Source organism: Oryctolagus cuniculus, chromosome 14 (genome assembly GCF_051225735.1).
Source record: "Oryctolagus cuniculus isolate XC-2025 breed Fujian yellow rabbit chromosome 14, ASM5122573v1, whole genome shotgun sequence".
NCBI classification, from domain to species: domain Eukaryota; kingdom Metazoa; phylum Chordata; class Mammalia; order Lagomorpha; family Leporidae; genus Oryctolagus; species Oryctolagus cuniculus.
Genome location: NC_142880.1, coordinates 50,748,838 through 50,764,561, shown reverse-complemented (window position 1 = coordinate 50,764,561; position 15,724 = coordinate 50,748,838). Strand labels below are relative to the sequence as shown.

Here is a 15,724-nt window from a genome sequence, read left to right as displayed (position 1 = left end):
TGCAGATATATCAGAGTTGAGTCTAGGTTCAAAGTAACTTTCCTACTCTAGTGTCCTTCCCTGGAGAATCTCGGTTTCCCTGCGTTGAATGGAAGGGAAGGTTTCACTCAGTATTTTAAATTGGACTCTTTAAGTTGGATTCTTCTCTTTGAAACCCTGTAAGTGTTTAATTTGTGGGAACCAGGGTGAACTAATTTTTAATACTTTTGAACTTAAAATGTTATTATATTATATATGTATATAGATATATACACATATATAATGCATATATATATATACACACAGATATATAATGCATATATATATCACATAAAATAGTCTTCTTGTCACTCAGGTGCATGCTGCTATTTAGTTTTTCCTCACTTTTCATTATCTTAAAATATGATACTGAACTTAATGAAGTATGTTTTCACTCCTGTTCTTGATATCTGTATTCCTGATGATAGTAGCCAAAGATAACGTGAACTCTTTTGGAAGCCACATGAAATTCCAAGCACATATTAAATCTATCATGAACTAAAATATCTCTATAAATATTTGAATTCTTGAATACATATAAAATTGATCTCTTTGTTATGAAATTTATTGAATTTCAACTGGGTACATAATGCTGCCAACCAGTATTTTAACGTTTGCATGCATAATTTCCCTCACTTTAAAACCATTTCATACTTTCCTATTCTTTTGAGATTTCCAATTCCTCATTCTCCATTATAATTCTGAGATGATTACCTTGATGACTACTTTATTCTTTTTATGCTCTAGTAACCTAGGGGACGCTTTATTGGGGGCGGGGCATGCGGATACCACGCCCCCGGGCGGGTGCGGCCTTATTTGACCTTCTTCTTGGGGCGCAGGTTGTTGGTGTGCCGGCACTTCTGGCACTACTTCTTGCAGCAGTTGACGGCGCGGCGGTGCAGGAGGGCATAGCTCTTGCGGCTGATCATCTTGTCGCAGTTGTACTTCTGCGCCAGCTGGTGGAGCGAGGGCTCAATGATGCCGCCACGCAGGCGCAGCACCAGGTGCAGGGTGGACTCTTTCTGGATGTTGTAGTCCGACAGGGTGCTGCTGTCCTCCAGCTGTTTGCCCACGAAAATCAGACACTGCTGGTCAGGCGGGATGCCCTTCTTGTCTTGGATCTTGGCTTTGACATTCTCGATGATGTCCTGGGCTCGACCTTGAGGGCGATGGTCTTGCCCGTCAGGGTCTTCACAAAGATCTGCACCTCGGCGCCCACGGAGCCGCTCGATAACTACTTTATTCTAAAAATTAAACCAGTTAGGATAGATCAACATATCTGAAAATTTGTCAGCATCTGTACCACACAGTTTGTTTTGTTTCTTACTGTAGATGAACTTTCTGAGATTTCATCTGAGGTTCACGTCTTCACATAGGTACAAAGCCCAACATTTGTATATGGTCAAGGACATTGTTCTTTCATTCACGATCAGCTGCCTCCATTCTTCTTCTAGATTTGCAGGAACACTCTTGAAGAGTTATCTGTGCTCTTCGATGTCCATCCCTCTATCCTTATGTTTATGTTAAATCATTTTTAATCTGCTTCCCCGCAGCTCTATAGTAACTGCTTCTGGGAGGATCCTCAGTTTTTCATTACCTGTAATCATCAGTTCATTCTAAGAGGTCATCTTCACTGTCCTTAAAACAATTCACAAGTTCTCATCCTCACTCACATTCTTCACTTGGCTTCCATCACCACAGGTCTTGGTTTTGCTTCTACTCATGTTCTGAGGTTTTTAATCTTCTGTGACTCTTCCCACAGCTTCTCTGTGATCTTTGAACCCCAGGTCTCTTTTTGCTCTTCTGTTTTCTGTGTGTCTGTTCTTTGTTGGTGATCTCATCCAGGCTAAACAACTTAAATGCCAGCTTACCAGGATGAGTCTTTGGTTTATATTTCCAGCCAGCATATTTATCTGAACTTCATTCCCATGTGTGAATGGTGTATATGTATGTATGTGTGTATATCACATAAACTTATATATGGAGATATTATCAATTAGACTTTGAATAGACACTTAAAAGTTAGTAACTATTGAAGGAAAATAGTAACCCCAAAGCATTCGTGTCTTATTCCTAGAATGTGTGACTATTCTACCTTACATGACAAATTATTTTTGAAGATTTAATATAGTTAAGGATCATGATGGGTGATTGTTCTTAGTTATTTGGATGAGTCCAATTTGATCGTATCATTCCTTAAAAGTGTACTGTCGTGGACATTGAGCCTAGAATTCAAGATACTGATTGGGGCCAGTGCTGTGGTGTAGTAGGTTAAGCCTCTGCTTGTGGTGCCAGCATCCCTTATGGGTGCCAGTTCAAGTTCCAGCTGCTCCACTTCTGATCCTGCTCCCTGCTAGGAACTTGGGAAAGCCACGGAAGGTAGACCAAGTGCTTGGGCCACTGCATCCACATGGGAGACTTGAAATAAACTCCTGCCCCTTGCTTCAGACCAGTCCATCTCCAGCCTTTGTGACCATCTGAGGAGTGAAATAGCAGATGGAAGACATCTCTCTCTCTGTAACTGCCTCTCAAATAAATAAATCCTCAAAAACCAAAAAGACACTGGTTAAGTCCCTGCATCCCATATTGGAATATCTGCATTTGATACAGAGTTCCAGCTGCTGACTATGCCTAATTCTGGGAGGTTGCTCTGATAGTTCAAGTAATTGGGTTCTTAGCATCCATTTGAGATATCTGGATTGAACTCCAAGCTCACAGTTTTGGCCCAGGACAGCCTCCGCTACCTCAGGCATTTTGGAGTCCTGAAATAGCAATTAGACTTCTCTCTCTCACTATCTCTTTCTTTAGATACATACATACATACATTCATACATATATACATATATACATAGCCTTAACCAGAGAATAAGGGTTTCCTCAAAAGCTGAATAATCTAGAAAACAGTTTCCTCTAGAGCCTCCAAAATGAAACATGGGCCTCCTAATACCTTGAATTTAAACTAGAGAGACCAATATTAGTCTTCTGCCCTCCAAAACTCTAAGATAATACATTTATATTATGTAAGTCACTAAATTTACATGACTTTGGAATAATAGCCACAGGAAAACAGTGGGATGCAAAGAAAAGTTTCCACAGATTGCTACATGAGTTAGTGACAAGTAAATGCCAAAATCTGCCATTATACTGAAATACTAAGATTTTGTTTGTTGTTTTCAGACGGAGATTTGAATCTATTTAAAGATATCGAATACTTGGCCGGTGCCTCAGCTCACTAGGCTAATCCTCCACCTGCGGCGCCAACACCCTCGGTTCTAGTTCCAGTTGGAGCTCTAGTTCTGACTCGGTTGCTCCTCTTCCAGTCCAGCTCTCTGCTGTGGCCCGGGATAGCAGTGGAGGATGACCCAAGTGCTTGGCCCTGCACCTGTATGGGAGGCCAGGAGAAGCACCTGGCTCCTGCCATCAGATCAGCACAGCGCGCCGGCCATAGCGGCCATTTGGGGAGTGAACGAAGACCTTTCTCTCTGTCTCTCTCTCTCACTGTCTAACTCTGCCTGTCAAAAAAAAAAAAAAAAAAAAAAAAAAGAGAGAGAGATACAGAACACTCATAAAACTCTTTGGCCACCATGAATTTACACTGTTTATTTTTATTTTTTAAAAGATTTTATTTATTTATTGGAAAGTCAGAGAGTTACACAGACAGAAGAGAGGCAGAGAAAGAGAGGTCTTTCATCAAATGGTTCACTCCCAGATTGGCCACAATGGCCGGAGCTGCGCCGATCTGAAGCCAGGACTTCTTCTGGGTCTCCCACATGGTTGCAGGGGCCCAAAGACTTGGACCATCTTTCACAGCTTTCCCAGGCCATAGCAGAGAGCTGGATCAGAAGAGGAGTAGCCTGGACCAGAAGCAGCGCCCATATGGGATGCCGGCGCTTCAGGCCAGGGTGTTAACCCGCTGCACCACAGCGCTGGCCCCCACTGTTTATTTTTTTAGTTTTATACCTGATATTTATTCTGATTTCTCTGTAATATATATCCTCTTTCTTTTTAATATGAAAGCTGTTCTTGATGGGTAAGAGAAAAATTAGAAAAAATTTAGTCTTTTTAAATTTCTTTTTCTTAAATTATTATTGCTGTCTTTATACAGATTATTTTCCTTGTTCTTCATTATAAGTTAGCTTTATTTTGAATGAATTTGATTATGCACTTTGGGAAATTCTGTTGTAAGTCACTAGGAATATATTTAGAACTATATTTCATTTGTTGGTGATAAATGTCACTGTAGAAATATTTCCCAATCAAATTAGCTTAAAAATATGAACTAGTTAAATCATAATACTGTGAATAATAGAGCAATAAAAATTCATGTACCTATGGTAATTAACTGGAAACCATGAGAACTTTAGTAGTAATATAAAATTGTCAGAATAAGAACCAATGATTTCAGCGCCTATAAAGAGTTTTTGCATTTTTTGGCATGTGATATTATAGAAATTTCACTTACATACAATAAATTTCATAACTTCTTAATAAACATCTGATGATTGTTATGTAAATATGCACTCGTTTGTCCAGCTTCTAGATTATTCTATGACTATTACATCTAACACACCTCATCGCCATTCAAAATGCTTGGACATCACCCTCCTCCCTAAAAAAAAATGACTATCTTGATTTTGGTTTTTGCTCTGTTTTTGAGTTTCATTCTAATTGAATCCTAAATACATCCCCTTCCTTGAACTTTAACAATATTTTTAACTATATAAATTTGTCTACAAATAATTTATCCATATATTATAATCCATTGTTTAAGAATATAAAAAGGCATTTATTCAGTCTATTGTTAATGAACATTTTTAGTTACTTTAGCATTGTCAATTATGGAAGCACATGTTGGATGTTTTTATATCATTTGGGAGCACATATGCACTACTTTGTCTTGGATTTGGACTAGGATTCTAATCATGGAGTCAAACATAGTCTAGACTTATTGTTAGCCATAGTAGCTATTGCCAAGCATTTCTACAATGTAAATTTTTATTACACTCCCATAGCAATATGTGTCATGTCCTGCTGCTCATATAATTGTTGCTCATATATTTTTACACTGATGATCATTTGTCTAAAGATTTATTTATTTGTTTGAAAGGCAGAGTGAGAGAGAAAGAGGGAAGTAAGAAAGAGAAAGATTATCCATCCTCTCTTTCATTCCCAAATGTCTATGACAGTCAGGGGTAGGCCATGCCAAAGCCAGGAGCCAGAAACTATAACTGGGTATCCCAGGTGGTCATTAAGAACTCAAGTGCTTGGGACATCATCTGCTGCTTCCCAGGTGTCTCAGAAAGAAACTGAATCAGAAGGTGGAGGCCCAAGTGATTCCAGACCCTTGGATGTGGGAAGCCGACTTCCTAAGTAGCAGGTTAGCTTGCTGCACCACAACACTACCCAGATAGTCATTTTTAACTTTAAAATAAATTATTTTAGTATTTCTTTGTAGTTTATACTTAACATTTTCTTGATGGTTCAATGATGTTGGAGACATATTCAAGTACTTACCTTTTGGAAATTGCCTTTTGTAAAATGCCTATTCATTTTTGAAGTAGGTGGTCTCTCTTGAACAACCTGTTATAAATAGATATCTAATCTGAAATAAACTTAACAGTAAGAAAGAAAAACAAAACCCACCATTTTAGTACAAAGTTACTCAGAGTAAATATGTAGAATACAACTCTAGTATTTCAGTAAAATAAAATATTGATATGCAACTATTTTATTTAAAGTGTTAAGTATAGAAGAACTAAAATTTATGAGGGAAAAATTCACATGTACACAGAAGTACATTACCATAGTCCTTACTCTGAACTCTAGCATATGCAACAAAAATAGATTTGACTTGCTTTGGTGCAAGTCTAAGAGGTATCTCAGCATTTACTTGACTTCACTTCCACCGCAGTAACACTTTAGACATGTACAAAACAATGCTGTGTGTCTCTGTGATTGATATTTTCATCATCACTGGAATGTCTTATACGAAGTCATTGTGTTTAACTCATGCAAAAGATACACATTGGTAATGCAATTTAGTTAAGATTCCCATTTTCATATTCAGAGCATTTTGAAGGATCAGTGTCATAGGAGGAAGGAAATTATGATGAGAGAAGAGACTAAGTATAAACAACGGGAAATGTCAGATCATGGAGACTGTGTAAGTCACACTAAAGATTTTCAGTGTAATCTCTGGATGAAAAACATAAAAAATAATTCAAATCAGGAGACCTTTTGAAAGATACAGGAACATATACAAATACAAAATGAATCTTGTTTGCTAAGAGAAATGTGTGTAATTTCATATGGCAAGGTATTAGTGAAATATAGTTTGGAAGATCATGTGTTAAGTAATGCAAATTTTTAATACTCCATAAATGTTTTAAAAAGGGAGTATAACACCACATATTGAAATTATTTTTTGCAAAGAAATGATAGTTTGGAGTTTGCATTTTATCTTTTCATCTTTTTAAAGTTTCACTTAATTATTTGAGAGAGACTGAGAGACAGGTACACAGAGAGAGAATTCCTGTCCCCCAAATGCCACAACAGTGCCAACTGGGGCCGGATCCTAGCATTCAACCCGTATTTCTCTTTCGGAAGGCAGGAACCTAATCTTGCCTTCACCACTGCCTCTCAGGGACTCCATTAGAAGAAAGCTGTAAAAAGGAGCAGAGCCCTCAGCGGAGGTCAGACTCCATTGTAGGAAATGTGGGTGTCTTAACTGTTAGGCCAAACACCCACTCCTTGGCTTTGCGTTTTAGACATTAAATGACAATACTACTTAAGCCACTGAAGAAACTGTTACTAGCATCTAAGCCAAAAAATATCATATTAAATTGTCCAGGGCATTGCTTATTAGAACAGAAAGAACTAGCTGGAGTTCAGATGTATTTGTGAGTTAAACTTAACACTGGATGATCTGTTTGATTAGGTCAATTGATATAATCTATTGAATTAATGCTGGTATTGGCAAACGAAGACAAAGAATTTTTGGCAAGAGTTGAGTTGAATTTTAAAGTGTTCAAGCACAATTGCTTATTATAAAATTGAACATTGGTTTCTGGAACTTGAGAGGTATTGAACAGAAATAAAAGCTTAAGAATAATATATTGATGATCTTTGGAACCAAAAGAATGGATAAAAATGTTCAGCAACTTTATGTATTATTCATGCACAGATGTGTGCATTTGTACATAGTAGCCCTAGGGTTGGATCAAATAGCATGTTGAAAGAAAAAGGAATATGGAATGAAGCAGAACATATAAAGTGAGCTGAAAACTTCAATAGGTAGAATGTTAACTAATGACACAGCTACCCAAGGACTCTGGTAAGGGATTTTGGATTTTGTCCAGAAGATGTTAGAGGAAGCTATTTGAAGATTAAAAGCAGGCTTCTAACAGGATCTAATTTGTGTTTTAACCAGTTATGTGGGCCCTGGTTTCTTTGTGGAGCATTGGCAATGTTGGGTTCCATTACACCTGAGTAGCTATAATAGGGGAGTATTCTATATATCCCAAATGAGAGGTGACAATGAATGCAAAAGTAACAAGAATTATAGGAGATTAAGAATATGTTATGAATGTAATGTTAACAGACCTATTCTGGCATTTGTGATAAAAATAGTGCTTTTTTTTTTCTATTTTCTTAGCTACTTTGTAAATGATGATGGCTGTGTGGACTGTAGGAAGAAGGATATGGGAAGGACGGTGTGATGAAGGATTTAATTTTTAATTCCTTTTTTCCATTAAAGTATGATATTTAAATGATACTGATTATATACTTCTGGAACTTAATGTAGAGCTCGGGGCTGGAGATATTAATTAGGTACTACATTTAAAATTTATTTAAAGTCATGGATCTGGACAAGGTGATCCAGAGAAGGGATGTACGGAGATGAGGATGAACATGGGGCTTTGGTAAAGAGAATGATGATGACATGACAATGCTATTTATCACTTACAGGATTAGGGAACATTCTCCCAATATGACCATTCCTTCTAGTGTCTGTGATTAGGGTGTGTTTTCTGGATGTTTGTCAGTTTCAGCAGCTGACTACATGCTCATGTGTTTTGTGTTCCCCAATGAAATTTCAATGTAATATTTGCTGCACTCTTTTTCTTTGGCCTATAGCCACTCAGCCTCACTCTCTTACTTCTTTTACTATAAAATCACCAGTTCTAATGCTCTGACAGAGGCTTCTAGCTGGTTCTCTGGGAGATTCACATGTCTGCTGGATTAATTTGTACATGTACATCTTTTACAATCTGACCCCTGGGAATCTCTTCCTATCTGAATTATCTAATCTCATTACTGCTTACAAACACATAGATTTGTGAGGAATGCTTGCACATTTCAAACAAATATTTTGAATAAATATTATTTTGCTTCCAGTTTGTACTTATAAAATCTTATCTTTGGCATGTAATTGATATGTGAAATCTAAAAGTTAAATTTAATAATATTTAATTTTAGCTCAATTCTAAATGCATTTTTCAGTTAAGATCAAAATAAAATGAAAGGAAATGATGAGCAAGAAAAGAACTGAAAACCAAAAGAAGCTGTATGAAATAATCTGAGGATGTTCAACAGAAAGTTGATCTGAGATGAAGCTACTCAAAATCCTTCCCCACCATTCAGGACTTGGTTTCTGAGCATACAGTACAGTTTAGCTGGTGCATCTGGTCATAGGCTTCACTTACTCTCTGACATTAATGGGTGAAGAATATCAATAAGGAAGATATTTTTACATTATACCGTATGTAATTTTAACTCTGCAAAACACTAGGGTTGATTACCATTGTGTTCTATGGTGATATATTGTTGTTATTATGTTTTAAATTCAATATGGGAGTTCATTTACATAATGTATTTATTTATCTGCTTACTGTAAGTCCTTACTATATTGTTACATTGTTACCCTCTTCACTCAAAATATCTATTATATCCTGTCTTCATTACCTTTGCAATACTGCTCATTTTAATCTTCTCCAGTTTGTGCTTACTGTGTATTTAAATTCCATCCCACAAGCATTCAGTAGTCAATCAGAACCATTCTATCCATCTAGATTATTTGGACTATATTCTGCAATAGTTCTACTTGGTATTGTTTTTTATTATAAGCAGAGAGAGCTCCTTTAGGTGCTTCGAACTTGGAGTTAAGAAGTTGGAAAGATTTTCTCCATAATTCTTTTTAAAACTGATGTAATAAGATATAATTCACATAGAATTCAATTTCTCCTTTTAAAAGCATCATATTTCCTTCTTCATGATCAATTTTAGAACATATCCATTACCCCATAAAAAAATCCAGTACTATTTATCCAAATGCTATTTTATATAGGAAAAAAATAAAGTGCAGAAGGGATGTAGAAATGTGAGTTTAGACAAGGGAAGAGGCAATTTGCAATCATAAATTAACCGGAGAGAACTGAGAAAGCCATGTTTAAGTCAAGACCTAAAAGAGATAAGCAAGTTGCAGTTTTACGTAGAGTGAGATAGATTTTTAAAGCCCTCTTTTGTATCCTGTATGAATATTTCAAACTTGGAGGCTCTTGATAATACCAAGAGACTATGTCTTTCTTTATATCCTTTGTGTAAGGTGATTTATAACTGGTGTTTTCTACTCTAAGCAGATTTTTCTGATGTTAAATACTGAAACCCATTAAATATCAACATTAATGATAGTACTAGCAATAAAAGTAGTTAACCTGGATCATTTGCTTTTACCTCACTTCATCCAAGAAAGACTCACAACATGGTGCAAAAATTCCCATTCAAAGAGGGTTATGATACTATGCTTGTAAACCCGCTTGCAATGGCCAGTAAAATCCTTCCATTTTTCTTCTCAGCATCCTCAGATATTGATGTTGAACAAGTGTCTCCATGAGGAGTAGCATGCCCAAAGTGATGCTTCATTACCCCAGATCAGCTCACACTTGTTCTTTCTTTCATGGCTGGAGTACACAAGATGAAAGGGGTTAACCAGCTCAAACCACCCTGGTAGACATAAAAATGCTGTGCATAATGAACCTAGTCTTTCTTTCCCTGCCTGCAGCAATTATGTTCTCTGTCTAATTATTCTCTTGCAAATGTGCACTAAAGGAGTAAGGAATTGATAAGCACTTGCTCCTGTAAAGGGAACTGTGGTAATTCTAAGCATAAAATTTAAATGTCTCTAATATTTCCAAGTACTGCTTTATTGTTTATTTATTCAATTCTACCACAAACTACCATTCAAAGACAAGTTATGTTTTATGTAGCTTAAATAAAAAAAAGAAGAAGAAGAAGAGGCACATACTCACCTCCAAGCTTAGGAAATGAAACAAACTTCAAGTTCCTGTTGGCTTCTTAACAGAGATTTTACTTGCCCATCCCCTTTCCATGATAACCACTAAACCTGAATATTTCATTAAAGAGTTTCCAGTGTATCTTTTTATTTTATCATGAAGACATATCATTAAGCAATGCTTTCCTTACTTTTTTCTTGTTTTAATATTTATATAATTAGACACATACTGAATGTATACTTTTATGATTTAATTTCCACACATTAAATTCCAGTATTGATCCATGTATGTAGATACCAACACACCTACCAACATACTCACAAATATAAGTAATAAAATAAACCAAATACATTGTAAGCGGTAATATATATGTATATATATATATATACACATGATTAAATGAATCTGTTTTGTATACATTAAAACAAAAATGCTATAAACTGCCTTGTGCATGATTCTGGTGAAGAACTGAGGTTTCTCAGAATATGAAGAATGTATCATACAAATTTTCTTCAGCTTTACTACATCATGCCAAAAATGCTTTCCAGAGTGGTTGCAAGAAACTGTACCATCAGAGATATGTGAGATATATGCTATTCCTCATACTTTGGCATTGTCATAAAATTTTCAAATAAATCCCAGGGATTTCTTTGTTTAAAGTTTATGCCACATTATTGAGTTGAATATCAAATTGCCTGACTACCATATGATAGTTCATATATTTCTATATAATTTAATTTTAAATTAGTTTTTAATAGATTTAATGTGATTTGTAGGTACAATTCTAACAACCTTAAGTATCAGGTTACGAAAGCCCTGCTTTCTGTCTTCTTTCCCTTCTTCCCTACTGTCCCACTTGGATTGTTAGGTGAACACATGAATCACTTTGCTTTCCTACTCTCACATGCATGGTCCTGCAGTGCATGGGAAGAAAATTGCCTTTGGCAAAGGAAAACACCCATCTGAGTCAGGGTTATACAAGCCTTGAGCAAGTCACATAACCTTTCATTATCTCAGCTAGTCTGTGAAAGGAAAGGAAAATGGAAACTAACAAACCCTTTTAATAATAATGCCCATTGCAAGCACTGCAAACAAGCCTGGCAGTGTGCCTGGTACATTTCAAGCAGTTAATAAAAGGTAGTTAATATTTTTGTTATGGGGATTTCATATCCAAGACCATAGTCCTCATTTCACCCTCCTATTTTTTTTGACAATCTTGTTTCTCCATGTTCTTCTTCATAGCTCAGTTTTGTTTTTGAATAGCTTTGTCATTGGATAAATGTTCCACTTTAAATATTTTGAGATGCGATTTTCATTTTCAGTTTTATCAAGAAGAAACCCCAAATTACTAACTGCCTGTGGATACATTGCACCGTGTGTTTTGTCAGAGTTGTGTATCTCCACCAAGGTCTATGTGCAATGAAATCTACTGGTCCAAGGTCAGTCAAAACTGGGCATGTGTGAGCAGCAGGTGGGAGGGAATTTTAAGTGGATGTAGGTAAGAGACCCAAGAATGCCCTAGAAGATTATGCAGTCACATTTTTCTAAGCCCAATGCAATGAACTCAACACAGTGCCAAACAATGGTCCTTGGGGTAAAGTAACATGCTAGCATGCAGATCTGCTGCTGTAGCTTCCTCACTGCCTGTTTATGGTTTAAGGAATCAGCTGATGAAGAAGCAGGTAAGAAATCACCTACCCCATCTCTGTGAATCACTGCTATGTTGTCTTGATGATGCCTAAGGTCTATTTCTGCAACAGAAAAAGGTATAGTGGTTAAAAGCAGCTAATGAGGTGACTGATGAGGGATTGCTCATCAGTGAGACAATTTAAGTTTAGTGTGTCTGACTTTCCAGTTTTGGGGGACAGTTGGCAAGTGGTTGCTTTTGAGGGACCAAAAAAAAAAAAAAAAAACAATCTGCAGCAGCTCTTGCCAAAATTTATTCTCTGATTCTACATCAGGATGGCAGATGAGATAGCCTTCTAAAGAACCACTCTAAATTACAGTAATTGTATTGCTAACAACTCAAAATTTTTAATTAAGAATTCGAAGTCAATAATGAGGTTTCAGTAATGTTGAGTAGGGGCTGGTGCTATGGTGCATTGGGTTAAGCCGCCACTTGAAGCACCAGAATCCCACAAGGGTGCAGGTGCCAGTACCTGCTGTTCCACTTCTGATCCACCTGGGAAAACAGCCAGTGTAGCCCAAGTGCTTGGTCCCCTGTCACCCACATGGGAGACCTAGAAGAAACCCTGGCTCCTGACTTTGGCCTGGTCCAGCCCTGGCTATTGCCACCATCTTGGTAATGAACCAGTAGATGGAAGATCTCTCTCTGTCTCTCCTTTCTCTCTCTAACTCTGCCTTTTAAATAAAAAAAGGTGAAATAATGTTGACTAATCAGAAACTGTGATATCATTAACACAAAGTCTGTTTTTCAAATATATCTATATTTACAAAGATACACAATCACTTTCAGCTTCAAAGAAAGAAATAAAACATCAAGGTAAGCCTTCTGTGGAGATATGAGTTTAGGGATTGCCTAGCAAATAATTTTAATTGAATATTTGTTCAGATATAGTTAAAATAGCTATTGTAGCTAGACCAGAAATTTGCATTAGAAAAATTAGTAGGGGCCGGCGCTGTGGCTTAGTGGGTAAAGCCACCACCTGCAGTGCCAGCATCCCATATGGGCGCCGGTTCAAGTCCTGGCGGCTCTGGTCCAAGCTGCTCCTCTTCTGATCCACCTCCTCTGCTATGGCCTGGGAAAGCAGTAAAAGATGGTCCAAGTTCTTGGGCCCCTGTGCCCATGTAGGAGACCTGGAAGAAGCTCCTGGCTGCTGGCTTTGGATCAGCAAAGTTCCAACCATTGTGGCCAATTAGCAAGTGAACCAGCAGATGGAAGACTTCTCTCTCTCTCTCTCTCTGCCTCTCCTTCTCTCTGTATGTAACTTTGGCTTTCAAATAAATAAATAAATCTTAAAAAAAAGAAAAGAGAATTTAGTAGGAACTTGATGTGAACTTAATTATTTCTATCAAAATTCATGTTAAAGTCTACTTCTCTTGTGATCACATTTAGAGATAGTCACATTAAAAGATAATTAAGTTTCAATGAGGTTATAAGGGTTGAACTCTAATTCTGTTTATTTTTTTCCTTATAAGAGAGACAATATAATGCTGTATCATCTCTCTCTCTCTCTCTCTCTCTCTCTCTCACACACACACACACACACACACACAGGTGAAGTCACAGTAACTCTCTATAAATCAAGTGGAGAGCCAGAGAGCCCTTAGCAGACCTCACTGGGTTTTTGGTCATAGACTTCCTGGCCTCCAGAATTATAACACATTTCTGTGGTTTAAAAAGCCCAGGTCTGCTGTGTTTTGTTATGAGTGCACAAGCTGACTAACAAGGAACTAAATTATACTGCATGTGAATAAAAGAAACAGTATTTTTATACAGAAATATATTCTAAGATTTAAATAGTAATGATATACACTGCCATAGAATTGTAGCCAGGTGTTAGTCCAGATCTACTTGAGGTCACTCCATTATTGTCCCTATGTTACTTCTTGAGGACCTGAGGTAAAGAGAAGCAACTTGTCCCAGGTCAGTTGTACATCATGAGATTTGAGGGAACCAAGCTATGAAGTTATGTATTTTGGCTTAGAAATCAGTGTCACGAGGTTTCTACATTTGCTAGAGAATGAGGGTCTTTACATAATCTGTGTTGTGGAAGATATTCATCAGTAGTGCTTCCTATACTTAAAACACTGTTTGCAATCATCTCTTTGGTTAATTAAGAAGACAAAAATCTTTCAGAGTAATCTACAAACCACGTAAGAAAATGAGTTTCATTACTTCTCATAAGTAATAAATTGTTTGTAGTACTATGTTAAATATGTGACTAGTATTTGACATTTATATATTTTTAAAGATTTATGTATTTATTTGAAAGGCAGAGAGAGAGAGAGAGAGAGAGAGAGATCTTCCATCTGATGGTTCATTACCCAAATGGCTGCAAGGCTGGATCTGAGCAGATCAAAGCCAGGAGCCAGGAGCTTCTTCTAGATCTCTCATGTAGGTGCAGGGGCCCACATACTTGGGCCATTTTCTGCCCTCCCAGGCCACAGCAGAGAATTGGATCAGAAGTGCAGCAACCAGGACTTGAACCTGCTCTCATATGGGATGCCAGCACTGCAGGCGATACCCTCATCCGCTACACCACTGCACTGGCAATGAATTTATATTTTTACAAAGAATGCTTACTAACATAGATGACTGATGCTTTGATAAGTTCAGTGGCAGTGTTCTTTCAATGTAGTTGATAGAGAAATTCTGTTTTGTGAATTTTACTATTGTACAAAGCTAACTAGAAATTGTGAGACCTGTATTTTTCTTCATTTTTTTCTCATCAACTGGTCTTCTGATCTCAGTTCCATCTGTAAATGTTTCATTAGTTTTCTTGTTGTATCTGTAACATTGTACTAACATTTGCTTTATTTAATGCCAGTATGTTAGGGGTGCCATTATTCCACAAGTTTGGCATCCTTTTTTGAAGCACACTTCTGAAGTTAAGTAGTTAATCCTTAGCTTTGAGAAGGATGAAAATGCACAAATGAGCAGTGTGTTCACTTAGCTACACAGCTAATCATTATTGGATTGTGGTTCCAGTTCACAAGTGTTTTTTATGTTCTTATGGTTTTTCTTCATGAACTGAAAATGCCCAGTTCATGGCTGGATGCTAATGTATCACTTAATTCTTGGGACACTTATAAGAACCACTAGCATGACTGACTGAAATCACCTCCTGGTAGTTGCTTTTCCCCTTGCCCATTTTTCTTCTGAGAGAAAAAGACAAGAAAATACAGTAATTAATGCAATTTTTTCCACTATTCAATACTTTTTTTGTTATCAATTTCTGCCTAAAGTTGTATGTGAGTCTCCTTGTTTTTTTTTATTTTTTTAAAAAATTTTTTGACAGGCAGAGTGGACAGTGAGAGAGAGAGACAGAGAGAAAGGTCTTCCTTTTCCGTTGGTTCACCCCTCAGTGGCTGCTGCAGCCTACGCACCATGCTGATCTGAAGCCAGGAGCCAGGTGCTTCTCCTGGTCTCCCATGCGGCCTGGGCCATCCTCCTCTGCACTCCCAGGCCACAGCAGAGAGCCGGACTGGAAGAGGAGCAACCGAGACAGAATCCAGCCTCCTGACCAGGACTAGAACCCCGGGGTGCCAGCGCTGCAGGCAGAGGATTAGCCTATTGAGCCACAGCGCCGGTGGAGTCTCCTTGATTTTATCACCAATGATATCTGTTGCAGTAAGGCAGCCTATTTGTATGGTCTACTTCCTTTTATGAGTTTGAAGAAGATATTTCAATTCTTGGAATGTTTAATGTGCTCAACTTCAAACTCTTTTGG

At 37.4% G+C, this 15,724-nt stretch overlaps 1 pseudogene; it reads right to left on the bottom strand.

Moving 5' to 3' along the window:
* Positions 1–744: 744 nt before the first annotated feature.
* The window catches only part of LOC100346286 (ubiquitin-ribosomal protein eL40 fusion protein pseudogene), a 48,996-nt pseudogene continuing 34,016 nt past the window's right edge, over positions 745–15,724 (bottom strand).